The 26,169-nt window shown below is 38.8% G+C and overlaps 1 long non-coding RNA gene across 1 annotated transcript; it reads left to right on the top strand.

The window, feature by feature from the left end:
- Window positions 1–1,793: 1,793 nt before the first annotated feature.
- LOC308063324 lies at window positions 1,794–21,002 on the top strand. Its single transcript, XR_013927923.1, has 2 exons — window positions 1,794–10,194; window positions 13,542–21,002. It is a non-coding gene; the product is annotated as an uncharacterized lncRNA (long non-coding RNA).
- The last annotated feature ends 5,167 nt before the right edge of the window (window positions 21,003–26,169 follow it).

Raw genomic sequence — 26,169 nt, forward strand, 5'->3', positions numbered from 1 at the left:
CTCTGTATTTAGTATCCTTTTAGCTTTTAGATCAATAAAATTCAAGTTCAGTGTTTATTTTACAGTAACAGTCAAGTAACAAGGAAAACCAAGCAATATGCTAAGGACATTTAGTTTAAACATCTACTATTTACCTCACTAAGACAGCAAAGATGATTTTATATAGAATTATGCATTATTCTATTGATGTATTCATCTTTGGTTCACAGCATTCTTGGACAGCTCATACACGCTGACTAGTCCTACTGACTAGTAACAGAAAAGGGAAACTTAGAAGATCTTTCAGGAGATTTGATAGTGAAGTGCCTAAATCTCGTTAACTTTAATGTCTTTTTAGCATCCTGACTCATTTCAGAGGAGAAAAATCATAGTGCTTGTATTCTCCTAAACCCTTTGAATAGGTACTTCTAATCTGTAAATCTTGGCTTTAGATTTTTGATGAAAAAACTGATATTAAACATTTTTAATTTAGAATCATCCCCAAATAAGTCATAAAAATATCAGTCTAGAAGGACTAGAGTAAGACTATGGATTCTGCTCCCTGCCTCATTTGTGTAACATTAGCTGTATTGTACTTCACAAGGGGCATCTAACACTGTTGCAACACAATCAAACTAGTAGACTGTAACAAGGCTTTATGCCATATCCCCTTCCTCCAGAGGTCACACCACACTGCCCCTCCTCCATCTGATCCCCTCTCCCACCATCCTCAGGGCTATTTAACCACTTAGCAGGAATGAGCTACACCTGCACATCATCCATGTCAATCAACTCACTGCCGCTGAGGCAAGGCCACAGCTGCATGTTATCAATGCTAATCAACCCACTGCCTTCATTCCTCTACATAACCCATCCCTAAAGATCAATGACGCTTAAAGACCCCAAAACTCCCCAAGAATGCAATGCCTTGTTTATCCTTCTTATGCTTACAGAATCATAGAATGGTTTGGGTTGGAAGGGACCTTAAGGATCATTTAGTTCCAAACCCCTTGCTGTAGGCAGGGACACCTCCCACCAGCCCAGGTTGCTCCCAGCCCCGTCCAACCTGGCCTTGGGCACTGCCAGGGATGGGGCATCCACAGCTGTTTTGGGCAACCTGTGCCCGCACCTCACCAGCATCACAGGAAAGAATTCCTTCTTAATATCTAATCAAAATCTACTCTCTTTTAGTTTAAAACCATCCCCCCTTGATCTATTGCTACATGCCCTACTAAAAAGTCTGTCCTGATCTTTCTTATAAGCCCCCTTTAAGTATTGAAGGGCTGCTATCAGGTTTCCCCAGAGCCTTCTCTTCTGCACCCTGAACAACTCCAACTCGCTCATCCTGTCTTCATAAGAGAGGTGCTCCAGCCCTTTGATCATCTTTGTAATCCTCCTCTGGATTTGCTCCAACAGGTCCACGTCCTCCTTATGCTGGAGGCCCCAGAGCCAAATGCAGCACTGCAGGTGGGGTCTCAGAAGAGCAGAGCAGAGGGGGAGAATCACCTCCTTTGACCTGATGGCCATCTTCTTTTGATGCAGCCCAGGATATGGTTGGCTTTCTGGGCTGCAAGTGCACATTGCCAGGTCATGTTGTTTCTTGACAACCATCGCTCCCAAGTCTTTCCCCTCAAGGCTGCTCTCAATTTGTTCTCTGTCCAGCCTGTACTTGTGTTTGGGATTGCCTGGACCCATGTGCAGGACCTTGCACTTGGCCTTGTTGAACTTCATGAGGTTCGCATAGGCCCACCTCTCAAGCCTGTCAAGGTCCCTCTGGATGGCATCCCTGCCCTCCAGTGTGTCGACCGCACCACACTTCCTGAGGGTGCATCCAATCGCAGTGTCCATGTTGCCAACAAAGATGCTGAATATCTCTGGACCCAGCATGGACCCCTGAGGAATGTCACTTGTTCTCCACTTGGACTTTGAGACATTGACCACAACTTTTTGACTGTGACCATCAAGCCAATTCCTTACCCATCAATTGGTTGACTCGAGAAATCCATGCCTCTCCAGTTTAGAGGCAAGGATGTCATGTGGCATACTGTCACAAGCTTTGCACAATTCCAGGTAAATGATGTCAATCACTCTTCCCTCATTCATCAGCACTGGAAACCCGTCATAGAAGGCCACCAGATTTGTCAGGCATCATGTACCCTTAGTGAAGCCATGTTGGCTGTCACCAGTCACCCCCTTATTTTCCATGTGCCTTAACATAGTTCCCAGAAGGATCCAAGTTGAGACTGACCAGCCTGTAGTTTCCCAGGTCTTCTTCATTTCCATTTTTTAAAATGGGGATTATGTTTCTTTTCCAGTCCATGGGAACTTTGCTTGACTGCCATGACTTCTCACATATGATGGATAGTGACTTGACCATTTCATCTGCCAATTCCCTCAGGACCCATGGATGCATCTCATCAGGTCCCATGGACTTATGCACCTTCAGGTTCCTTAGGTGGTCCCCAACCTGATCTTCACTTAGAGTGGGTGGTTCTTCATTGTCCCAGTCCCTGCCTTTCTCTTCTGCAACTTGGGTGGTGTGGCTGGAGGACTTGATAGTGAAGACTGAGGCAAAAAAGTCATGAGTAGCTCAGTTTTCTCCATGTCCCAGGTAACCAGGTCTCCCGTTTCCTTTCAGAGATGGCCCATGTTTTCCCTAGTCTTCCTTTTATCACTGACATACCTATAGAAGTTTTTCTTGTTGCCCTTGATGTCCCTGGCCAGACTTAATTCTCTTTGGCTTTGTTTTTTCTAATTTGATCCCTCACTGTTTGGACATTTTTCTGTATTCCTCCCAGGCTACCTTACTTACCTTACTTCCACCCTCTGTATGCTTCCTTTTTGTGTCTTATTTTGTCCAGGAGCTCCTTGTTCATCCATGCAGCCTCCTGGCATTTTTGCCTGACTTCCTTTTTGTGGGTTGCATTGCTCCTGAGCTTGGAGGAGGTGATCCTTGAATACTAACCAGCTTTCCTTGGTGCCTCTTCCCTCCAGGGCTCTATCCCATGGTACTCTACCAAGAAGATCCCTGAAGAGGCCAAAGTCAGCTCACCTGAAGCCCCAGGGTAGTGAACTTGCTGTGTACCATCCTTGCTGCCTTAAGGATCTTGAAATGCACCATTTTATGGTCACTGCAACAAAGGCTGTTCTTGAGCTTCACGTTGCCCACCAACCCCTCTTTGTTGGTGAGAACAAGGTCCAACATAGCACTTCTACTCATTGACTCCTCTATCACTTGAAGAAGGAAGGTATCATCTATGTATTCCAAGGACCTCCTGGATTGCTAATGCCCTGTTGTGTTGTCCCTCCAACAGATATCGAGGTGGCTGACATACCCCATGAGGACCAGGGCATGTTACGGTGAGGCAGCTCCAATCTGCCTATAGATGGCCTCATCTGCTCTGTTTTCCTTGTCAGGGGGCCTGTAGCACATCCCCACTATAATGTAACCTGCCCTTGCCCTCCGTTTGATACTGACCCATACACCCTCAGTAGGCTCCTCATCTATCCCCAGGCAGAGGTCCATGCACTCCAGCTGACTGTTGACATAAAGGGCGACACTTCCTCCTCTTTTCCCCTGCCCGCCCTTCCTAAAGAGCTTCTATCCTTCCCTTCATATCCTTATATTCCTGACAGGAAATCTGAATATTTCCTTGTGAATTTGACACTCCTCAACAACACAGAGAACAGACAATGCCACTCTTCTAGTAAGAGTTGTATAGAAACACATAAAAAACTGTTCTATTTTAATGACCCCTCCATTCCTTTCCCATCTCCACATTGAATTTTGAACAAATGAGAACATTTTGTAATTCAGTCCTTGTCCCCAGCTATCATTTTCTAGCTCTCTCTCTATAAAGGACTGAAGGCAGTGGGTCAATTAACATTGATAATATGCAGCTGTGGACTTGCTATGAAGGCAGTGGGTTGATTGACATGGATGATGTGCAGCTGTAGCTCGTTCCTGCAAAGTGGTTAAATAACACTGAGGATTGTAGGGGAGGGAGTCCCTGGATGAAAGGGGCTGGATGAAGCAGAGACAAGGAGCAGTGTGGTCTGGCCTCTGGAGGATGGCTAAACAGCATGGACAATAGAATCTGCCCAATGGTAAAGCCTTGTTGCAGACTACTAGTTTTGTTTGTGCTGTGACAGCTCTCTACTTGTCCAAAACTTGGCATGATACCAGCAGAGGCTTTGCCAAAGCTCTAGTGGCTTAAAGGTTTTTGTGTGTCCTATTGATATGTTTGTGTATACATATGTATTTGCTTTTTATACTGTTTGCATATTTTGCAACATTATTGCTTGGTTCTTGCTCAGCTTCCCATTTAAAACAATATCATTATTTCCCCTAAAGAAGTGTTATCTGACAGTTGTTTACCTGACTATTTTCTCTTTAGTAAGATAGGCTTTTTATCTTTAATGATATAGAAGTGTCTTCTTTTTTTTTTTTTTTTTCTGGGCAATCTTTATTTTTCCAGTTTAAGAAAATCTTTTTCTAAGCCTGTTCTTCAGATTCCTGATAGTCATTCTCAGCTTAGTATCTTCAGTTTTAAAAAGGATATTCTTTTTCACCATCCAAGTTTTCAATAAAGGTACTGAGAAGTGCCACATTTAGGGATTTCTAGAATAATGATGACCAGTAATCATTATAAGTAAGGGATGTTTTTCAACCAGTTTTGTACTTTTTTGTAACCTCTGTAATACTCCATTGCGTTGTTCACAGAAAGTCATATGAAACAGTCAAGAGCCTTAACAGAAGGCAAGGTATTTGGGTTAAATTGCTTTTCCTCTCACAGGAGGAACTGGATATTGTATTTGACAAACTCATATAAACTTGCTGCTCATCCTCTTGTAATCTACTAGATGGTTCTCAACTTGCCTGGCAAACTTTCCAGGGCCATCAAGATGCTGCCATTGTAAAAGTAGTTGCAGCTGTATGGCAACAGAGGAGCAGCTCCGAAGTTATTCTGGAGGCCAGATTAACATGGCCATTATTTAGGTCACATATAAGGAGACCCCACTATGCACTAAAGAGACATTGGAGTGCTGCAACAGTGACTGGGACGTGGCACATCTGCTCCTGCCTCTTCCATCAACCCTTGCAGCAAGGTCATGGCATTGGGCTCCATGTCACTTGATGGAAACACAGATGGGGTTTGTAGATATTCATCTCTTTGCAGACCTGAGCAGTGCTCCTCCCAGAAAAGTTGCAAGCTGCCCTCATCCTGAAGGCACTCTCTGTGCCATCATCCTCATTTCTGCCTGCCCCAGCCTGCTGTGTAGGTGCCTCTCCCACATGAGCACATTCTCTAAGGAAGGACCATATGCTCCTGTCTTCAATGGCTTCCCTCCCTGTTGAGATACCATTAAGAAAGATTAATCACTTTCTTTTGTTGAGCCATGTTTTTTTGAATAATTATAACTTAAAATTCACCCACAATAAGCTGAGAACAAACAAGTACAGCAGTTCCATCACTGGCACAGCCCACGAGGACAGTATGGGAAAGGGTTGTGTTGGCTTTCATGCTTCTCTTAGAACTGCACATGCAGCTTTGGCGCAAAATCAGGCATTATCAGACCACTCAAAACTAGGGTGAGCCTGTCTTAGAGCTTTGTGTCTAAATGCCATATGATGGATTTTCATTATGCAACCTGTAGTACAAGGAAAGCTGTAGCCCAGAAAAACTAAGGTCTGCACAAGCATTTTTTTTCCCCATAATATGAAGAATTAATAGTGGTCATTTCCCCTGTGCTTGACTTTAAATAGTATATCTTAATAAAATCTTCTTGGTCAATGTATAGTCATTGTCCAAATTTAAAAAGTGGAAAACCTTTCTTAAACATGGTGATGGTTTAAAAATGAATTATCTCAGTGTTTGAGTTTTGAATATTTCACTGTTTCCCCCTAGTATTTTGGAGAAGGGTGTGAAGGGAAGAAAGCTTTATGCTGTTTTATAAAATACTTGCTCCATCAGTCAGCATTCCTTTTAAAATGAAATGAAAAGAGATTAATCTCCTTTACATTCTTTCAGAATAAAGACAACACCTAGTGATTCTTCAGCATTAACCAAAACTAGCACCACTGTTCCCATGCTGTCTGTGAGTGGACCACAGCAGTTCATCACTGGCTGCAGTACAGTCTCTTTTTTTTCTATAATTTCACAGGAAGAGCCCTTGGTAACTCAGTAAAGTCTGAACTAAAGACTTACAGAACAATTCACGTTGCCTCCAGCCTGTGCTGCTCCTGCCTTTGCAAGGTTCACAAACAAAAAGCCTCTGTCTTTATATCACTGTTGATAGTTGACAGCGTTTTACTTTATCTTTAGCACTTGTCATACTATATGAGCATCCTGCTTTCACCTTCTGCACCAGCACCCAGTTAAGTACTGGCCGTTATGGAGACCTTCCCACCTGTATCTCAGGTCAGTGATTGTGGTATGACATGGTCTAGGAAAAGAAGTTGATTCTTTTGATGTCATGAAAAGGAAGTTTGTCCATTATTTAAGACACCTGGTAGGATTCTCTTCAGTGCTACTAATTCCTGTATTAGTCCTCCAGTAAGCTGTTAACAGCAGTACCCAATATTCTTCTTGCCATTGGTATTTTCACCAGTTAGGTAAAGCTGAGTAGTCACTAGTGTTTGTGCAGGATATTTTATATGGAAATTTCTTTTTTCTCTTTTCAATTTTTTCTTTTCTTTTCTTTTTTTTTCCAACCCAGAAAGAAATGTTAACAGTAGGAGTTGTGAGGTAGGCATGTGAGGGTTTTGCATTTGAGAAGGCAGAGCAGCCAGGTAAATTTATAGGATCCCTTTAAGTTTCCAAATCCTGTTGGAAACAGCTGGGACAGGAGCTCTGCTTCAGGAAAGTCAAAGAAAAGGGGTGGGGAGGATAGTGGAGTCCCTCTCCTTTTTCCCAAGGGGTAAAGGTTAAGTCACCCTGGAGGAAATGTCCCATCAGTTTGAAACACTAATGTGGTTACACAGCCTTAGGAGATATGTCAGACTTCAGTGCAATCTGAATAAGGATGTGGATTTGATAGCACTTATTAAAAGACCCTAACCTCTAAACAGAAAAGAAGGGGTTTGATCCTACTTATAGCAAAACTCATGCTACAGTGGTTTTAAAAGATATACTAGTGTCTGTATGTTGTGAACATAGCTTGGTAACTCTCAAGTACTTGCTGCATTTTTATTTGGGGGTCAATGGGGAGAAAAGGAACCAACCAGACAAGCATTTACTGCTTCACAGATTTTAAGGTGAGAAAGGATCATCACAGTCTACTCTGATCTGTAGCACAAACCCTTTTTTAGTGCCTTGTTTTCATACATACTGAGCTTAAAATAATGAAAATAATGCTTAGAGCTTATAAAGGAAAGCAATAAGCACATGAAATCTCCACTGCATAGCTTCACATAATGCATTGTATGTTTATTATTTATTCAATCAAGTTGATGGGCAGAAAACTGCCACCATGATCTGAAAATGTTCATCCTAAAGAAAAAATTAGTTTGAGGCTCTGAGCAAAACATCTGCTGTTGGGAATATGGGAAGGGCATACAGACACAGAGCTGCTATCAATCCATCCTTCCCTCCTTCCATTCATCAATCCACCCACCAGATTCCTTTGACATATACACTATTTCTTTTCATTGGAAGTTAGGTGGCTTGTGGAACCCACCAGCTGACTCGGGGACCAGTGTAATCAAACCTTCATAGCCAGTACAGCAGAGAATGGCTAAATAATGTAGGGACACAGCCCAGTTACATTTTTCTGATGTTTTTCCACTGTTCGTTTTTGGTTGGGTTTTTTTTCAGTATATGTTGTCAAATACAGTGAGATGTAGGACTTGCATAAGATGTGGCAATGAGATTCTTATTTTTAAAAAATTTAGTCTTGTAGATAAAAATAATTAGTTGTGGAATCATAATAATGCTTTTTAGCTTCATGCATGTGAGTGAATGTCTGATTAGCTACTCACTGCTACTTCTTACTGAGCTCCTTCAGCTTTAAGCAAAGACAGCCATGTCCTTTAGAAAGTACAGTGGAAAACATGTTTTCATTAGATTATTGTTACTGCCAACTGAATGGCTTCAACATCACTGGTTGACTACTAGGCTGCTAAATCATCTCAAAGAATTCAGAAGAAGTTAATGTTTTGTGAGGTTGGGTAAGACTAAGCTAGAATAAAGGTGAAATGACGAGTGAACTAAGGTGGATTCTTAGCTTTTCATGACAAATATTTCCTTAATCAATTAAAAAGATTGCTTCAAAATAGAATTTCTTCCCCAGTGCCTCATTTGATAACTTTCTGTAATTGTTCTCTAATTTCTTTAATTCTCTATTTCATTACTGAGTGAGGTATAAACTGCATTCATTGAACATTACTTGCTGCTATGGAAGACAAAGATTTTTTCCATAAAATCCATTGGTTACATGCTTTAAAGTAGTTTTGAATTAGCTTAAAATTATCAGTGTTACTTCATAATAATGAAGATGACATTAGACAGGGTTACGATAAACATTTTTAAATTCAGGGAGCTTTTGAATAATGAAAGCCAGTATCAGCTGAAGGGCATGTTGCTAGCTGTCAAGGGAATCAAAGCAGATCCTATTTCTAGTTCAGATATCTCATTTAGATGACTGAGTGAAAGTGAGACAACTTCAGTCTGGAGAGTCTTGAGTACAGAGGAATGGATGGGTAGGAAAAATGTAGATAGTCTACAGCAATGAGGTTGAGTTAAGCATTTTTTAAACTTACCAAAATAGATTTTAAAAGTATTTTTCAGATGTCTTCACTAGTTTTTCTAATGTTTTGCTTTTTCCCTAAGGCATTAGAGGAGCAATATTAGAAGTACAAAGTATTAACCCTTTAAAGGTGTGTTGGGTAGATGCTGACAAGAATATTGTTTTATTCTTGGCTGATATCCTGTTGCTTACTTAGAAAATATCTAGTTTATCAAGAATATTGAATCTAATAAGCTGAAAATTGTTGGGAAGATATTATCTTTATTTTTCCTGATTTATGATGTTTTTAGATCTCCTTTTCTCACAATTTAGAAATTAATGAAAACACTGAGAAGTCTATTAACTTTCTAGGGAATGGACTGTGGTTCCTTAATTCACACCAGTGAGTAGTTTCTTCAGATGACTTGCTAAAAATGCACTCAGCGGATAAAGGAATTATTTATGAGTATAGGTTGCTGAGATGTGAGGGAAAAAAAGGGATTCATTGCCTGTTTCTATCCTCACAGAACTACCCAGAGATAACCAGCTAGCTAGTTTCACTCAAAAGTGTGGCAATGTCCCAGACTGCTCTAGTCATCTGGGTTTGGTTGAGTTAGTGCTGTGGATCACAGGGAAACAGCTCAGTATAATAGTAAACATTCTGTTAAATTTGGGAAATATTTCCCATATAAGAATTTTTTCTAGTCCTCTATAGTTTTTTACCAAATCAACCAGAGAAGTGTTTGCTTTGAAATGAACCCTTCATCACAGATTTAGACTAAGGGTAGCAGGCAGAACATTTAGGTGAACTTGCTTTGAATGCATGATTCCTTGCAAGATCTTCATACTGCTTTTGTCAACTCTGTCAATAAGTAATTGTTGAATGTAATGTTGGGTCTCTATGAATCTTTATGATGTCATTTCTATTTATCAAATCGCCATGCATAGTTAGTATTCAGACAGGACAGACATACTCCTCTTTTCCATGGGTGAAATTCCACAGCCAGGTAATTCACGCCCCTACTACAGATTTTAAAAGCGTTTCAGCAAGTATAAACTTTCTGGAGAGCAGAAGGGACTGAGCAAACATCTCAGTTTGCAGGTCTTATAGATTCACATATTTGCTGCACTGATATTGGCGCTCTTCACAGTCATGATTCATCTTCAAAATGGATTTGTTGCTCGGGGGTTTCAAGGACTGAGATTGAGCTCCAGTGAAGATTGACTGCTATTGGCTGCAGCTTATCACTGTCTAAATTGCGTGAATAATCATCACTTTTTATTCTTTAACATTATCTTCTTTGAAAACTACTCATTTGGTTTTTAAATCTCTTTGGGGACAGCCCTATGAAATGGAGATGCCATCTGTCATCCTGTCTGAGACCATCCCTGCAAATGCAATGCCATCATTGTGTTACTGTCACAATCAGAGAACATAATATGTTGATGGGATAATTGCCTTGAATGCCATCAGCTTCCGCTTTGAAGGTAACAGATTCCAGGGCTAAATTAGTATTTAAACACAATTGTTCTTTTGTCTCTTGTATTACTTTCTCTTCACAGCCTGCCCCTCTATAAAAGGGATACAAATGCAAACAATTTAACATTAATTAATTTCATAATGGTTTGACATACATTTTTTCTAGCTTTATGGAGGTTTAGAAAGGCATGAAGTGGTGGCAGCACTATTGAACCTGTACACCTGTATGAGGCATTTCCTCAGTTTGCTTAGAGTTTGGAAGGAAGGACCTATCCAGAAGATGATTCAGCCCATCTAAAATATGGATTACCAGAAGAGCACGTCTCACCACTAATTGCAAAGGAAATTAAGGAATATTCCTAATTTAGCTGCCCTGGGTGGGGCAAATCCAGAATGGAGAGTCTGGCTTATGGGAGGAGGGGGAAACTTATTCTGTGACCCTTACTATTATGACACCACATTTTGAAACAGTCTTTCTTCATCCCTCTTTCCTCTTTATTATTTTGGTGCAAACTTAAAATGCACTCTGGTTCTAAAACAGCAAGTAGAAGAGATTAAATCCCTGTAACGGTAACAAAAATGTATTTATCTTTACTGAGTTCAAGCTCAGTTTAATGCAGCTCTGAGTGGCTTTCCATGAATTTACTGGTATCAGATAAGCATCTCAACTGCACTGCAGAGGAGCCGCCTTTTGCAGTTAGTCAGGCAACCATCATGATGGTTGTGGTTTCAGGGAAAAATTCCTGAATTATTAGTAGAATTTTTCATGGGCAATGATAATGCTGTATGGTATTTACTTTCCACATTTAGAATCAGTGAAATAAGTAAGCACACAAGAGATGCTGCTGGTCAAGTTTGTTTTGCAGTGCAAAATGCTAGAACAGTTTGGCAATAGACGGCTGATTCTGATTAGTACTTTTGTTTTATATCCAGTTGCTGTAGATTCTTTAGAATAAGACCCCTCTAGGTCCTAGAGATGTTGTGAGGCTTCCATGAAACATTGATGGGAACAACATAAATTAATAGATGGATATAGATCAACACAGAAGGAAGTGTTGCCCCCTTTGCAGGTATACATAGAGTAAGGAAAATTCGCTGTAAAACCAAAATACCTTAGAAAGCCAAAATTATTTTCATTGTGAGAAGGTGTTTTCACTCCAGCCTGGTGTCAGGCAAGCCATCTCTGATTTAAAAACTCTGGGGTTGTCTTTAAGAGGCACAAGGGTCCAAACTAATATATCTGGTGAGCAATACTTACTCATTAGAGTTTGGCATTGTGCTCAGTGCAGTTGATGCACTTGGTCTGCATTGTGGCTGTTGTGGAGTGCCTTCAGATCTGTCTGTTATGCCATGTAAACCTTGCTAATTGATGTGTGGTAGCTCCACAACTTCTGAGCACCAAGTCGGAGGCTTAAGTAAGGTCCAACTTTCTGTAAGCAAATAACCCAGATTTTTTCTGAAAGATTTTGCCCCTTGAAGCTTCAACCAGGTGCACAACTTTCTCAGAGAGTGTTTTCTTAAACATTTTTAAGGAGAATGTGGCTGGGAAACATCAGCTACATTTTAAATGAGTCTCTTTTATAAGCGCAATAGGCTTCTGATCTACAGACTGTGGTGGTGAGCCACCAGTAATTTGATGAAGGTATGGAAAGTTGTCAGCACATTCCTGCTCCCTGTTGCTAGGGAAACCACTCTGTGGGTATCTATGCTCACAGTGCCTCTCTTCCTTTGCAATTTCATTGCATAGTGAAATTATAACTGAATATTTTATATTGTTAGCCACACTATGATTAAAAAAAATATACTAAAACTGCATGGGTAAACTGAATTAAAATAATGATATAAATTTTCTTCACTGTTTTTAGGGGATTTCCCAAGTAAAACATCCCCAATTTTGCTATGAGTAAAGTTGATGCCATGTTTGATTTTTATCAGAACCTGGAGAACTAATCTATTTTTATTCTGCTTTTTGTGATTCAGCTTTTATTTGATTTTTGCACATGGGTCATTAAAAATAAAGTATAAATGCTGGCAAATAATGTCAGAAATGAGTTGTGGAGATAATTTTGGTGTAAGTACGTGTAACTTGTAAAAGGTAAAGTAAATGTTTTATCATGTTGTACTTTCTGTAGCAATAGTTTATTAGCTAAAAATAAATGCTTACATTTACATACTAAAATAGTCACCACTTTTTAAACCTGTAAAGACATTACAGCAGTATCAGAAGAGTCGGGGAGCCCAGGATGTGCAATACATTGGCAGGAAGGCTGTAAAAAATTATGCTATACAATGACATAATATTAACCAAGAGACTGCTTTGAGGGCTCTAGCATTTTTTTAGTCTTCAGAAGCATTTGTCTTTACAATCATGGTTGTTCTTTTAGTGTGCTATAAGATACATATTAACCTTCTGTATTCTTATATATAATTTTCTGCACTGCAAAAAAGCAATCTAACATTCTTTTCTTTCTCCATTTTGTTTTGAATGCACTCTTCCTTCAGAGTTCTTTAGAAGATTTGGCACCCTTAATCTGAATCAATAAATTCCTACTACTGAAGCTGAGTATATAAAGTTCAGCTATTGCTAATATAAAGTCTCCATTTGGATTAATGATAAATGTCATGCTTTGACAGTGGTTTCAGAGAGATTTGTAGACAGGAGGTGTAGGAATTTCTGATCCCTTTTTGCAATCTGAAAAGTAGTGAGCTGTAGATTTTTTTTAAGGATATACATTTGTTTTCTGCCATTTCTTGCCAAAGGCTTTTCTGCCTCAGTCCTGCCTCTGTCCTCCTACTGGCTTCTTAACCCAGTTCACTTTTCAAAGTCCACTTTGTGGGTTTGCCATATCATTCCTAGTTTCCTTCTTAATTAATTGCCATTCAGGGCTTTGTTCATTCTCCTTCTCTTTTAAAACCTCAGCTCCTTGTTGCTGGCTTCCCCTCTTCTCATCCATCTTGCCCTGTCAGTGTCTGACCTCCCTCCTATCCTACCTAGCAGCTTTTCCTGCCATGAATTCCCATCTTTTAGCCCCTTATTTTCTTTTTCATACCACCAGCCTGTCTGTACCACACCCTTAGTCCTTTCCTAGTATCTGAAATAAATTACTTCCTCCTGTGGACCTGCCTGAGTGTTGATGAAGCATCTAATTCCCTTGCAGCCAGGCGCAGTTGTTGCGGAGAAGGGCCCCGGCTTCCCTCAGCAGTACTATCATCTCTTATATTTCCTTTTCCCTGGTACAATCCCTGCAGCCCTCTTTAACTGCCCCTAACCTTTTGTTTTCTCCTGATGATGTTTTCTGTCTTGATGCTTCAAAATGTCAATTCTGATAACATATTCTATTCCCATTTTTTACAGTGGGAAACATCTGACTCCTTGCTGAATTTATGAAGGCTCCTTCTAGGGTGGGTTAGCCCAGAGTAGGCCAAGAGTGGAAGACCCTTGTATCTATTATTTCTTGACCAGTGCCTCGTGTCTGATGAAGGCAAGAACCATTCCTGGTCAGAAGCAAGGTAGGTTAAAGGAACTGGAACTTTTAAGAAATGGTACAAAGGGCTAAAGTCCCTTTTCTAATCCCTGGTAAACAGCTTGCTGAATGTTTTTCTCAGTGATAAGTGACGTTGAACATGCTCTTTCTCCCTGAGAAATGGACTCTATTTTAGGGAAGAAAAGGATTCCACATGCCACAACGGACTCTTAGTACAGAATGAGAAAACACAGCAGAAAATCTTTGGGGCAGGAATTGGAACTGGAGAGGGTTTGCTCACAAGGTATTAAAATCCCAAAAACTAAAAAGGGCCAACAACTGAATTTTTGCTACTCAGTGATGCTGGGTTTCCAAACAATTAAAGTTAGCGTTTTATATTTATGCAAATGTATGTTTTACTAAAGTGAACAGCTGGGTGCTATTGCTTTTAGTTTCTGACAGATGCCAAAGGAGGTCAGTTACAGAGTTTGAGCTGATTCATGTGGGGTGAGTACTAGAACTAAGTCCTCTGTACAGAGTGCTTAGATTATGGGGCCATATGTAACTTTAAGAGGATTTGATCCTCTTTGCAGTAGGAGCTGCTGTTTTAATTGTCCACAGTCCAGGCCGGCAGCATGATTAATGTGCAAATAAAAGTGTGCAAATGGGGTGCTGGTGGGAGTGTGTGTATTTGTGTGGTTGGCTGGTTGAGGTTTTTGTTTGTGTTTTATTTTTTACCTACACATGTGGAATCACTTGACTTAAAATTTTGGAAGTTGTTGAAATCAAACTTGTGACAGGGAAATCTCCATTAAGATCTTCATCAACATTCACACAAATGCATAAGTTGTCCTGCCAATATGAAGATTTTACTCTCTTTTTGAGGAAGAGGGGGAACTTCAAGAGATGAAAATGTGGGGATTTTTATGGTATTTTCCCATGGATGTACATTTTGTTGAAAGAAATCAATGCTGGAAGCTCAGCCCTTGAGATCCATACCAAGAATGACTCAAAATTATTTTCTTCTCTTTAGAGAACTGTTGCCAGTATTGCCCTTTTATTGGGTCTCTTCTAAAACATTTCTGTATGACTTCTTGTTACTTCTTCTTCCTCTAAGAGGAGAAACGGAATAAAATGCTCTAGGTATGGTTACTAGTTGATCCACAGCATTAACTGGGAAAAGAATTGCCTTACAGCTGTTTTTGTCTGCACTTACAGTCCTCTTCCCTGTGGTAGTCCCCAGGCTGTAGTGAGTACCAAAGAGTCAAATCCGTTACAGCAAATGCTACTTTCTGTAATCTGGAGTCCTAACAGTGTTTTTTTTAGCATACCAGGCTAAGAGATCTCAGTTTCAGTGTTCCTTCCTAAGGGGTATTTCCTTGTGAGATTCCAGAAAGGTAGATCTTGGAAGCTGTCTGTCTCCTCTGCTGGGAGGCATGAATGAGTATACTTAAGGTATTGGTGGGATGCCAAATAAACTGCATGAGAGAATCTGGTCAAAAGACATGTAGGCATAGGAAATGTATATTGAGACATATATCCTTTCCTCCTGCTTCTGTTCATAGCTACACTTCATTGAATGCACATTGGGATCACTCTGATCCAAGGATTGTGACCCTCAAAATCTTGGCCATGTTATTCATATGCTGGCTGGCATTGGACAAATAATTTCTTTATGCCTCAGTCTAACACAAAAAATGACAATTCTGTCTTTCCTTATGTTGTCGTTTAAATCCAGCCAGCAATGCAGCACCACACAACCATTCTCTCATCCCTCCCATGGTGGGATGGGAGAGAGAACTGGAGAAGTGAGAAAACTTGTGGGCTGAGATAAATAGTTTAAGAATAAAGACAGGTAAAGCAGAAGCCATGCATGCAAGCAAAGCAAAAGGTGGGGTTCACGCATCACCTCCCATGGGCACCAGGGGCTCAGCCCCCCTCCTGGCAGCAGGGCTCCCACATGCCCAGCAGGGGCTTGGGAAGGCAAATGCCATCACTCTGAATGTCCCCCCCTTCCCTCTTCTTCCCCCAGCTTTATATGCTGAGGATGAAGTCATACGGTATGGGATGTCCGTGTGGTCAGTTGGGGGCAGCTGTTCCAGCTGTGTCCCCTCCCAGCTTATTGTGCCCCCCAGCCTGCTTGCTGTGGGATGGGGTGAGGAGCAGAGAAGGCCTTGATGCTGTGCAAGCACCCCTCAACAATAACTGAAACATTCCTGAATTACCAACACTGTTTTCAGCACAAATCCAAAGCATAGTCCCATACCAGCTACCATGAAGAAAATTAACTACCCTAGCCAAAACCAGTGCACCTTATAAAATGTTTTGGGCCAAGAGAGAAAAAAACTGATAGTAAGAGAGATATTGATGTTGTCATTATGCTTCCCATAAGTTAATCATGCTCCTGTAGTTATGCAAAAGAATTTCTTGCTCTCTGAGGTGTTTCACATAATCTGCTTTGGTCAGATCTGTTTGTCTTTACAATGTTACAGTTCCTTCTCATCTAATATGGCTCAAGATGCCTGAGAGACTCGTGGAAATGGTGCAGTGATAATGTTGGTGGTGAGAGCTGGACAAATGCTGCTTCTGTAGTCCAGTATGATTTATTTGAAAACAACCACATCCTGAGGTCTAAAAAAGTGCAAGGTCAGAGCCAACTGAACCAGGCTCTCAGCAGGTATATATGCTTGTAATTCTGCTTAAAGCAAGCTGTCCCAAAGTCTCCTTAACTAGCTTATTGAATGAGCAAGATATATAGCTGGATATAGGGCGTACTTCTCCCTGTTCTCAGTATTATCAGTCAAATTTATATTTCTTCTTGCATCTTTGCTGAAATACTGGTGCTCTTGAATTGTATGTGGTATGGTCCTAAGAAAGTCTGCAAGACTAGTTGCCTCTGCACAGGTAACATTTAGGTTTACCAGTTTTTATCTTCATTTCTTATTCTAACATTGTTTTATTAATGAATCAATAATTTACTCTGTGGCATAAGCCATTAGCAATTACAGAAGAGTTGTTATAAGAAAAGTACTTCTGAATGTTTTTGTCTATTGGTGGCAAATATGATTGAAATTTCCTATTGTAGCATCTGCTTATTCTGTTGTAAAAATGCATCAATTTGATGTTCAGCAACTGCAATTCACAAAATCAGGACGTGTTTTCTTGATTGGTACAGACTACTAACCATTAGCAAGAAAGTTTGAGAAAAGCATTAGGCAATAGTTGGAAGAGAGTTTGGTTTGCCTTTGAGTACTATTAAGCTAAACATGAGATTGATTTTTTAAGGCTTGCTGGGCAAACCTTGTCTCTTCTTGTCACTGTATTTACTTCACGTTTACTTTCTCGTGCTATTTTTGTTTCTTTGCTCTCATTTAATGCCATCGTGCTGCCTCACCTAATGAAACGAGCTAACAACGTGGCAAGAGAACTTTCTTATCTAATTTACATCAAGCTGCATTAGGATTCTGGTTACAAATGTCTTAACAGTTTTGGAGAATGAGGTGTCAGAGTAATCCTCACAGGGGCTGAGTAACCAAACATAATTATTAATGAGTGTAAGACTGCTATTGTAGCATAAATGTTTGTGTGCATAATTTCAGGGTACACTGTACATAATCAGATGTTCAGGATTATTTCTATTTCAATGAGTTTCTTCTTCCTTAACATACAGATAAGAAAGACAGGAAGTTCTTTAAGAACATGAAATAGCAGAAGTCTGCTGTACCAGAACATATTTCACTGGAATAGAGCTATTTTCTGTGAATTGAAGGCAGGGGGAAGTCTATGGAGATAATTAGATGTATTATTATTGTCATGAATGAATCAATATCTGTAATGGCCTCTGCCCTTCTCAATACAGTTTTCAAATTTCAAAGGAGATTATACAGGCAAGGGCAGAAAATATCCCTAATTCATTCATGATGCAAGTTATTGATTATGGAGACTTCAGGCTAGGAACAAATCTGAGCAAACTGCAGCTGAACTGGAGCATAGGGGGCAATGTTAGATTAGATATGATGATTTTTCAGAAAGGCTGGCTCTCAACAAGCATGTTAAAATACTTCCCTGGGGAGGTATTAACCTCTTTTCTCCTCATTTTCAATAATTTTTAGTGTATGTTAGGCGTGATGGTTCTGAAGAATATGTTAATTTTTGCAGCAATTAAAAATAAAGGAAAGAGTAAGAAGAGAAATACACTGAGCAGATAATAAACTAATACTGTATTAACTTCCATGGTCTTTTTTGGGTTTGGCCCTGTTAAAAACTCTGCTGTAGTAATTACCCAGTTGTAGAGAAGCTAGATTAAGTCTAAGAAAGGGATTTGATTGAAAATTATCTTTTTCTGCCCTAACTTCCAAAAGCACACAACTACAAACTATATCAATTGTTGTCCAATTAGCCAGTATCAAAAACTGAAATACCTTTTCACAAGATATATGTAATGTTGTTAAGTAGCTTGTTTTTAAACTCATTTGATTATGGATACTTGGACAGTGTTGGGTTTTGGTTTCTGGTGGGGCCCAAAAACTTGTGTAGAGACAAAACCAGTTGATAGATTTAAATATAGTATAAATTAGAAAAGACATCTTTGCCTATGTGGAATTTTTGTACATGGTTGGATGTTATTTTTCTTTTAATTTTTAGAAGGGAAAGTTGTTTTGATTACTAAAAATGTTCCAGGGAGCTGTGAGGGGTGGGGTGGGAAATCAAACCCTCCTTTTTAAGCAATTTTTTTGCCAAGAATGTCCTGTATTTTCTGACGTAACTACTAAATCTGTACTTACACATTTGTAGAATACTAGATTACTCTTTTTCTCAGTATTAAGCAGTCAGGCACTGACAAAGTTATGCCAGCTAGCATGGGAGCAGGTGCAGAATATGTTGATAAAGGTGATTTGGAAGGGGTGGGTAAGCATGTACATAGGGCTAGACAGCGGCCAGAGACATGTGAAAGAGGTCTAGGGCAAGGGACTGAGGTATGTGGGGCTTGGCCCACTACAATAACAAAGAGACACTGGATTTGGCTTGAAAATAAACAACTTTTTTTTTAAAAAAAAAGATATTTATCATAAGCTATTACAATCACAAGTTCAGTTATTTGCAGTAGAAAATTGATTTGCTTATACTTCACTGGATCTGTTATTTGACCTACAGTTTGTCATTATGTTCACATCAATGATAATTGTATCAAGACTGATGGCCATTATCAGACTAACATAGGAGGAACAGGAGTATGTTTGTATGTGTGAGTTTATAAACACTATGCAAAATATATTCTTTTAGGACTGTGAGAGGGGAAAAAAAGGAAATGTGTTTTAGGGTAGTTATTTTGAATGTTTCAGGAATCTATAACCAGTGCTACCAAAATCTCAAAACACATCACAGTCCATAAGATCTTCTACGTAGACTCAGGAAGTTTCATATCACAGTGTGATATTTCTTACAGTGAAAAATAGTATGAGATTTTGGTGGTTTTCTACAGTGACTTTTGTTTCTTGTGCTGAGTGGCTTAGCATTACTTGCAAAATTAAGGATTAGTTTGTATTATGCTAGTGCTCCTGATGAAAAGCTCCTGAGTTGGAAAAGAGAAGGTAAGAATGGTGAAGCTTTTCTTCTCTGCAGTGTTTTCCTCCTTTCAGTTCTTTATAACGCTGTTGAAGAAGTTGAGTGCCCACCTGTAGCTCCCCAAGCTTTGGCTTCCCTGCTCCTCTGTTCTGGGAGTGACTGACCCAATGTAGGTGAATGATAAAACTGCTTTTGAATCAGATCAGATAGACAAAAGACCAAAGACAGCAATACCACATCGTGAATAGTTTGGGCTTGGCAGTAAGATACCATGGTCTAGAAGAAAGACTGTGTGATCTGAGGCCAGTACCTTGCTCCTTCCATATATGAACCTTAAAATAGACACCTAGTAGGGTCTATTAAGAATTCAAAGAATGGCTGTTACAGTTCCCCAAATCAAGAGCTGCTGCTGTTAAGAGATGCTTAATGGTACCATGGAAAACTGCACAGTGTGAAATTTGTTGTCCTGGTTTTCATATGGGAAAATACTGTGTTTTGGCAAATACTAGTGTGCGTAATATTGATTTAAATGGCAATATATCATCTTTTGCTCAGTCTTCTGTTCTTTTATAAAAATATCGTGTATACTAATCAACTGATTACAAAAAAACTGTAGTGATGAAGGAAGAATGTAGCAAAGAATTTCTAATGTCTTGGCAGTCAGGACTCATCTGTTTGAGAATGTGATTTACACCATATTTAATTTGGGGAACTGGGTCTGAGATGCATGTCTATGCATCTGGTTCTACTTATTTACCACCTTCTAGTTCTACCTAGTTTCATTACCTAATTTTATTGCAGATGAACCAGCTCTGATGTTAAAAATTACATAAAAGAAAGTTACTATGCTGTCATATCCAATCAAGTGCATTCCTTGAGAAATTTATTCCCATTCTACATGTTCTGAACTAAAAGTCTGCATGGTAGTTCCACGTAATCTTTAATTAGTACTGCTAAGCATGAGCCATCTTTCTGTCACTTCTTGATGGCGCTTTAGTCTCCTTACTTATTTAATCTCCTAAAACCTTAACGTAGTTCTGTTTCAGGCAACTTCTAGTAAAAATCAGGTAGAATGATAAACTAATGCACTAAAATTTATCTAATCCATTGGCAAATTTTCAGCAAGGGTAGTGAATACAGAGCAGCAACAGTAGAGCAATCACACCTCAAAAGACTATGCTGATAAGTGTGAATATCAAGAGCTTATGATACACATAGAAAGGTATTTTCAAAAGCTTAAAACCAAGTCCAAATTGTGGTTTTGATTCTGAAAAGTAACTATTATAAAACTAGGCAGATGTATGGATTTTAATGGAATTAAATCACAATAGTAAATCAATTTTGGAATTTTCATATTTTGGGATGTAAAGAGCTCTCAAAATCATATTATCCTAGGTTATTTGTATAACCATTATTAGTGTTTTCTCTGAAGAGCACAAAAGCAGTGCTCTGAGCCAGCTGTTACGCTGCCCAACCACCCAGTCTGAGGGTTTTCTCATGCTAAAACCCTCTGTAAGCTAAGCTGCAAATTGAGAGGCATTTTTCAACCACCAAAGTCTTTTCTATTTTTGTCCCTTTTAAGCTCTTTAACCTTCTACTGCCTTAATTCCAACCAATAAAAATAAGCTTGATTGACACAACCAGCTTTAATTTGGCGGGGGGTGGGGGGCAGAGAAAGGGAGCAATTTCTAGATAATCTGCAAACTCACTGTAGTAAATTGGCAGTTACTGTGGCAAATGGTGTTAGCAAAAAAAAAAAAAAAGGGAGAAATATTGCAGTGTGATCTCACTCACTCAAGGCATTTGTTCATCTTTCTCCAGGAAGAAAAAGGGGTTAAGCTTAAAATAAAAATAACCTTTTCCTGGTCAGGTAGACTAGCTGAGGTACCCCTGGATATGAGTTTGTTTATTGTCTGGAAATTATTGGCATAGGAACCAGTTTCAAATGTTGGAAAAAAATAGCAGAAAGCTGAGCCCAACAACCATGATTTAAATAAAACTTCTCTGCACTTGGATAGCATTCATTTTAATTTGTTCAGTTCAAGAGCATTAAATCTTTAACTGATCAAGACTCTGCTAGGCTGTACTTAATGTAAACTAGTGATTTTGATTTTCTTAGAGCTGAAGATTTCTACTCGACTTTGTTTAAAAATGTAATTGTATTTTGAAATTAAAACCAAATCTTAAAAGCTCTGACATGCTTTCAAAAGCCTCTTTATGTGTTCTTCAAACTTAAATATCTTTTTTTGGGGGGGAGGGGGAGACAAAATTGAAAAGGAAGAAATCACTGAATTGCCATTATCTTTTTATTTTCTTAGTCCGCTTTAGTTTTAATCCTTATTGACATACTCAGACAGCAATATGACACAGGTTTGGATGCTTGAGTGGAAAGGTAAAATTCAACTGGAAATTAATTCTAGAGAAACTGAAAGTATAACTACATATAAATACAGATATGCTGTATCAGGGATTTAAGCATGAGCAAAATCAATTTGAAAAATGTTTGAAGTATTCTTTACACCAGAGAATCATCTAATTCTCTATCTGAATGATTTTTATTTTTTTATAAAGGAGGAGTGAAAGGGATGCAGAGGAAAAAGGAGATACTTATTCACAGCACACATGCATTTTATTTTTTCTTCTCACAGAGTAAAAATAATACTAATGATTGCTGTGACCATTGTCTGCATTGAAATTGGGCTCTGGAGTCCCAGTCATGGATCAGGATCCAGTAGTCACTGGACACATGAAGCATTTTTTTATTCTCAAATTGCATACTTTGTCTCATTATCTGCAGTTGAAGTCAGTGGAAGTACACCAGTGAAAAATCTGGCTCCATGTGATGCCAAAGATACCATATTGTGTTCATCGTGTTGCCATAGAGTCACAGAATCCTAGGGCAGCCCAGGCTGGAAAGGACTTGAAAGATCATCTTGTACAACCTTTCATGGGACAGGGAGCCCAGGTGAGAGGTGTATTTCCCAGCCTAATGCTTGATGCTCTGCAGCATGTGTTGGTCCAGTCATACTGCCTGCTAGCTATTAGTCAAAAGATTGATAACAGCAGGATGGACACTTAGAGAAACAGGGTGGAAAACAGCAGGATGCCACAGAGAAGTGAAATATGTTTTTGACAATTAATTTAAATGAAAAGCTCAAGAGTTTAATGGGAGATGCACTCTTTCAACATCTGCTACTTCAACTATCGGTTTCAGCTCTGTATATAAAAGCATCTAGTGGCAAAGACTTTCTTCAGAATCAAACCATCCGCGGTAAAGAGCAGTGCAAGGCATATTTTTTTTAAGTGGGAATGTCTAGTCTGACAACATGATGTCACCTACTAAAAGGACAAATATCTAGCAATTATCAATAGTGTTTGGAATTGAATAGGGAACATTTATCTTGCAGAATATTAATAAAACCATAAGGACTGAGAGAACATGGTGGTATACAAATACAAAAGTACTGATCAGAGAAGGGGAGAAAGTATAAATTAAAAAATCCATACTGATAATCAGATTTACACCATTGAAGCTATTCTCAAATGTAGGATTTTCTAAAAAGTATCAAACTAAAAATTAGAACAGCACAGATTTGGGGAAAAAATGAAGGTTTAGTTTTGTCATTTAAAACTAAAGATTTTTTTATTTTAGTTGTAAATGTTAAAAGAAGATTGTCATTTGAACAATTTTCATTTGTATTCACAGTAATGTTTTAAAACATCACAGAATTCAATTAAATTTATTTTGAATGAGTAACCATTCTTAAAAAAAAAATCCACAAAATGTTTAATCCTATGAAGAGTGGCAAAAATTAAGCAAACATTCTTTCCATATAATTGAAATGGATTTTCCAAAGGTTATGACAAAGAGCAAACTGCCAGTCTCTGACGGTTGGCTCTCATGTACTGACACTGCTCCTCTCCACCCACTCAGCTGGTGCCTTGAAGGAACACACTTGGTCCCATTGCAAGTTTGTTCTTCAAGGAGGTGGGCAGTGAAACACATGCTGTTTCAAGACACGAACAGAGCAATAGTCTTTACAAGATGTATCAATTAAGGGTGCCTGCTACCATAAAATAATCAAGATCTGATCACAACTAAAACCACCCTGTAAGGACCTTAATTACAGTGCTTTCCTGATGTTACTTGATGTTATGCAGCTCCTTGATAAGGCTGGGATATGACCTTAAATTATTTTCTGCTCTTCAGTCTCCCACCTCACCAGTCATTCACCATAACCTCTTAGATGCTCTGCAGAAAACAGATTTTTTTTCTATCTAATCAGGGGTTTATCAGATCTGCCATAGACTGTTGACTGTCAGTTTGCCATTCTTACCCACTTGTTACAGTTTAAGGAACATCTTCAAATTAGCTTTTGTTCTAATTCGGGTTTTTTTTTTTCAAGTATACATGATCCTTTATATGCATATACATATGTTTGATATTAATATTTGCTTTCTACCTCTAACCTTTGTATCCTCACTCTAGGCTTCCTAGGTGGGTTGCATCACTTAGGGTGTGACTGATTTCTGCTTCTTGGGTTAAGGGACAACAAGATGCATCAGTGGGTCTATTTCATCATCCAGGTGGATCACTAAGTTTTTGTAAAGATACAGAACATTAAAAGCTGGTTTTCTTCATATTATTTTAGCAGACGTGTTGTGAAGCTGCCCAGCTGATCTTCAGATGTATTGTTAGGAAGTGGCTGTAAAAAGTAATGTTGTTTGGTTTATAAACAAATTAACTTTACCTTGAATTCTATACAGTGAGTTGTCTAGGACCATAAGATCCTTGGCTGCTGTTGTTTTGTATTAGAAGGGATATTCAGGTATGCTTGCTGATGGGAAGGATATTCTTAAAGCCAAAATTTATCAATAGGAAAAAATTTTCATATAATTAAACTTGCCTAAGAATCAGACTTGCTACTGGCAGACAAATTTACTGATAGACATTAACTGTACGCTAATTTATCCTCACTAAAGATTTTTGGTGATGATAATTAAGAAGTCAAAACAGGCTTTCAACTCTTCATCTGCACAAAAGCTTTAATGGATGTGTTTTCAGACCATTATGGTGTGTTATTAATATGAGTCAGAATACATAGACTTTATTCATAGGAAATAACACTTTATTCTCAAAGCCATCTCCACTAGACATGGCAGATTATTTAGGGTGCTGCAAGATATGAAGCACTGTGTCTGAAAAATCAGTGACCTATTTAAAATCAAAAATATAATACCTAAGCCAGGTCAATGGCATAAATTGCATAAAATTTAGTTAATCCTATTACAAGAATCACTAGCTTGCTTTCTTAATCTAGACCCTTATAGTCTTTACATCACTTTCGCTGTAACTCTGCGGTATGCAGTGTTTATACTTATGCAGATAACGCATATTAGTAAGATCTGTCATTAGGCGGTAATACAGCAAATGGAGCTGATTGATAAGGCCACCTGTTATTAAGATTGCCTGACATTTCCTGTTCTGATTGCTAAACCTTTTTTATTATTATTTTTTACAAGTTTAGCTATTTTGGAATCTGGAATTACCATTACCCCAGAAATAATTCACCTGGGAAGTCTTCAAATGCAGTGAGCACATAGTATTATCGTTGACTGGCATGTTCACTGTAAAGAAACAGAAGAAACTGCATGCATGAGGAGTTGGGAAAAAAAAGTAGGGGGAAAAAAGTCATTATTTGCATGGCAGCCAGATGCTTCTTCCCCTTTTCTCCAGGTTTGCGTTCCTGTATTTTAATATTAAAGATAAGATTTTAAGCACTGAATAAACATCTAATTATGGGGTTGTCTTAATTCAGAATTAAACCTATGTATTTTAACAGAACTCAGTGTAAGGCATTCTTTATAGATATTTCAGAAACTGATCCCAAGAATGGAGAACTCTTAATGCTACTTAAACGCAGTAATAAGGGGATACAATTAAGAAGATAATGTGTTCAATCTGCAGTAATTTTCTATCAAGATTTTTTTTTCAATGTGAAAAAGTAAAAGAAGTTGTGGATAGTCATTAAAATTTTGACTGGACAATTCTTTAGAGAATGTTGCATAGGAGGCAAATGAATGCACAATTGAACAATCTTTTTCTACCTCTAATTTCTCTGGGTCTTTCACCTTCATGCTAAGTGAAGAAATTTTAAATTAATCTATTTTTGCCTCCCAATTACCCTTTTTCAATTTCCTTATGCTAATGCATCTTCAGATATTACAGCTTCCAAATGGAGAAGACTATTACCAATGGATGGCTACGAAGTCTGTAGTTGACAGGGTCTGCACCCTTTGGTTAACGCTTTACTCTTCAGTGTCGCAGCACTGAAGAACAGGGATTTTTAGGGTTTTGGAGAAGCTGAAGTGGCAGGACTGTTTTGTACAGTTAAGCTCTGTTAATTTCAGCACTTCCTTGGCTAACTGAAAATGTCTCTGGCTGAGCAATAATGCTAGGTTTCAATAGATGGAATTGTGACCGCCACGATACAAATAAAAACACCTTCCTTTGAAGTCATAACATCAGATTATTTCTAGCTGAACAAAATGATCTGTGAAGCTGCTGTGGTGCTTGATTCTGATGTAGAACTCCAGGAGTTTAAAAGGGTCCATCTCATAATGGCCATGAATTATTCAGACCCTGGGATTAGTCAGGCATGCAACACAGTATGTCCTAAAATGTCTTTTTCAAGCTAAAATGGATATTAGTGATGAATTTTCCCCTAGGATATGTGTTACCATCAAGATTTACTGAGATTGCCACTCGAATGATCAGACTTGAACTACCACAGCCAAAAAGCTTTCTACATGCATAACTTGCACATCAGTGTTCCCAGCTAAATGACAAGGCAAACCCCAAGTTATATTGTTTACAGGTAGGGCTTTCCAACATTTTTGCTCTTTTTGCTTCTCTGGTGTCTTTTATTAATGACAGTTTTCTTCTCTCTCCTA

The sequence above is a fragment of the Falco punctatus genome, assembly GCF_963210335.1.
Source record: "Falco punctatus genome assembly, chromosome: 4".
NCBI lineage: Eukaryota > Metazoa > Chordata > Aves > Falconiformes > Falconidae > Falco > Falco punctatus.